The sequence below is a fragment of the Equus asinus genome, chromosome 2 (genome assembly GCF_041296235.1).
Source record: "Equus asinus isolate D_3611 breed Donkey chromosome 2, EquAss-T2T_v2, whole genome shotgun sequence".
Taxonomy (NCBI): domain Eukaryota; kingdom Metazoa; phylum Chordata; class Mammalia; order Perissodactyla; family Equidae; genus Equus; species Equus asinus.
In genome coordinates this window covers 67,580,225-67,583,791 of record NC_091791.1, presented here as the reverse complement: position 1 = coordinate 67,583,791, position 3,567 = coordinate 67,580,225, and the positions used below count along the sequence as shown (strand labels likewise).

Here is a 3,567-nt window from a genome sequence, read left to right as displayed (position 1 = left end):
CTACTCCTGCAGGTCAAAAACAAAAGGTGAAGTCTAACAATGCCCTGGATCTCTTCCAAATGAGGGTCCCTGCTTTCACGCATTCAAAATGCAAATAGAGATACAGGGACTGATGACTGGGAGTGCCGTATTGACTCACTGAGCAAATGGCAAACAGACTCCGGCAGGACAAAACACAAGGTGACGTCCAACACTCCCCTGGATCTCTCCAACATGCGGGGCCCACTTCTCACACAGAATGCAAATATAAAGATGGGGTATTCATGACCACACTTCTCATGGTCACTCACCTGACAGGCAAAACCAATTCCTGCAGGACAAAAACAGATGATGAAGTCCGACAGACATCCCCTGGATCTCTCCCAAATGAGAGACCCTCCTTTCCAATGAATCACTCACACAAAATGCAAATAGAGAGACAGGAGATTCACCACTGCACATGTCACGGCAACTCAACTGACAACAGACTCATATACAAGACAAAAGCACACTCACACACAAAGACTGAAGCCCAACATGTTTCACCACTCCAAGGGAGCATCGTGCCTAGGGCGGCAGACACTGGCAGGAAGGGAGGAACAGCAAGGGAAGCCCCCAGGCAAAGACTTCCCCCCAGCCCATGGGGACAGCCAACCACTGAAACCCTCACAAGGGCCATCCAGCCATGGGCGCAAGACTCCTGACTGGCTTGCCAAAATTGATACCGAACCTCTTAATCTCAAGTTTCTGTGCCCGATGCACAGGAAGCCAACACTGAGACATTGGTGGTTAGAAATGGAGAAATATTACTCAAATTGTCAAAAAGAATCAGGGGGAGCCTGGTTTCCCTCAAATCCACCTCCATAAGAACAGAAACAGGGAGATTTTATGGAACTGAGGGACTTGGCAGGAGGAGCTTCAGGGAAACAATTGGGTCACCCCCAATAGACCCCTGGGGAATCTGACTTCCGGGCTTCCAGGGCTGCTCAGAGCTGGCCATTTGATGATCACAACCTCCCCAAAGATATCCTTTTTTTCCTCAAAGCAAGCTCATAATTCCTTGAGCCCCCTGAATCGCCCCTCAAGTTAAACAGCAAAAAGAGTAAATTGGTTTAATGTCTACAGTACCCGTCAGGTACCTGGATTCTTTTCTCCTCCTTTTCCTCACCACCCCCACCCCCTTCTCCAGGGAGCTCCTTATTAAAAATTCCCATTGTCTGGGAAACCTTCTGGACAGCCCAGGCTGAGAAATTCCCCAGGCTGTAGAGAGTGTGTGTCTGGTGCTCAGAGAAGTTGCACTTGAAGTCTAGGTTTTGACTCATCCACGTAGAGGTATGAACCGAGGCTGTAAGAATCAGTGGGCAAAATAAAGGTGAGAAAGTAGAGATGGAAGAGAGGACATTGGTAACGAGAACCTGAGGTTTGACTGTAGGGTAATGTAGTTCAAAATGCCTCTCCCCAATATTTCTTTTTTTCAATTGTTTAAATTTTTTTAAAGATTGGCACCTGAGCTGACATGTGTTGCCAATCTTCTTTTTTTTCTTCTTCTCCTCAAAGCCCTAGAGTACATAGCTGTATATTCTAGTTGTAGGTCCTTCTCCTTGTGTTATGTGGGATGCCACCTCAGCATGGCTTCATGAGTGGTGCTAGATCCATGCCCCAGATCCAATCCAACAAAGCCCTGGGATGCTGAAGCTGAGCATGTGAACTTAACCACTTGGACATGGGGCCGGCCCCTCCAATATCTCATTTTTTAAATCAAGAGTTGGCTTAGTTTTCCAGGGCAGCCCTCACAGCATGACTTAATATGGTGAATTTATACTATTCAATGCACCGTGGAAACCAAACCCTCACTATTACATTGTTTCTCTTTGTTCTGGGTTCCAGCTGGGGATTCCAGAAGCTCATTTTTCTCACAATCCCAGAAATAAAAGTGCTCCCCTCTGACTCTCACTAACAACCCCACTTACATGGACCTACCTTTCTCTTGTGTCCTGATGACAGTGGTGGAAGATGGAGCACTGATGCTTCCTGGCATGGGCTGGACAGGAAAAGAAAGCACCATCTACGGAGTTGGTGGGAAGGAAGAGACAGCAGGAGCAGTCAGGCAAAGCCAGCCCAGGACTGTGATTCTCTATTTTTCTAGTTAAACAATGGTTTATTGCTTGAGTACATAGATAAATTTATGCAACCAGGGAGAGGCTGTGGATGACTCATATTTCCAATTGAGGGAGAGCACTCGTCTAGTCTTATATCTAGCCAGCTGGTAAATGTGGCTCTCAATCAGAATCAGATGGAATTTAGCATCCTTATCCTTTCTGTTCTTCTCAAGATGGTTTCAAACTGCAACAGCTTTCTTAAGTAAGAATTAAGACTTTGAGTCCTTTGTACTTAAGAATTCTCAAGATTTTATTGCCTCTCACAAAACATACTTGTTCAGTGCCATATGAGTTTCTCAGGACCACATCAATTTGTGAGGGAGTCAGGCCCTTATTGGCCAGTTTGTAGATCTGCTCTTTTGTGTCATCAGACATCATCTTCAGCCAGGTGGGGGTGCTGTGGCAGAGGGGCAGAGCCTACTGGGACAAGTCCTTCCCAGGAACATACATGTGACCCATGATGGCAGTGGTCAGGCAGCAAAAAAAATGCCCCAGGGCTGCAGTTCTCAAGAAAAAGCTGGCTCCCCAGGGGATTGGGCAGAGCACTTCTGTTTTTCCCACAAGTGTTACAAAAACTAGTCTATATTATTAATGATTGTTTCTTTTCTTACTCAATATCATTTCAGACTCTATGTCTCCATTCACATAGACTACCAGATAAAAAGCATCACATCAAGTCCTTTTGGGTTGCTTGTTTCCTCATTTCTCTTATTTAATACAAGATCTATTCTGGGTCTTAAGCAGAGCATTGGAGGTGGGAAGGAGCATGTGGTCCTGGTCTACACTGCCATCTGTGGAGAGAAATACTCACAGCTCCTACTACTTGTCCAATGTTTGGAGACGGGATTTTTTTTCATGAGGCTGCCACTTCTGCCTTCATCAGCTCACACGAGTGTGACCTGTAAGTTGGGATTAACACATAGGTACTGCAGTGGACTGAATGTTTATGTCCCTCCCTCAAATTCGTATGTTGAAATCCTAACTTCCAAATGATGGTATTTGGAGGTAGAGCCTTTGGGAGGTGCTTAAGTCATGAGGGTGGAATGCTTGTGAATGATATTAGTGCCCTTAAAAATGAGGTCTTAGATGGCTCCCTTACCCCTTCAACCATGTGAGGACACAGTGAGAAGATGACTATGAACCAGGAAATGGGACTTCACCAAATACTGAATCTTCTGGTGCCTGACCTTACACTTTCTAGCCTCTAGAACTGTGAGAAATTTTTCTGTTGTTTATAAGCCACCCAGTCTGTGATATTGTGTTATAGTAGCCCAAATGTACTCGGACAGGTACTCTTAGTTTGACCTGCACATTTGAGCCAATTAAAAATTGAGTTTTTAACTTAAACTTTGATGTAAAAAATTGAAAAGGGGGCTGGCCCTGTGGCTGAGAAGTTAAGTTCACATGCTCTCTTTCAGTGCCCTAGGGT

General features: G+C 45.3%; 1 pseudogene; it reads right to left on the bottom strand.

The window, feature by feature from the left end:
* Window positions 1–2,137: 2,137 nt before the first annotated feature.
* On the bottom strand, window positions 2,138–2,597 carry LOC123281820 (small ribosomal subunit protein uS15-like; annotated as a pseudogene).
* Between the last annotated feature and the right edge of the window lie 970 nt (window positions 2,598–3,567).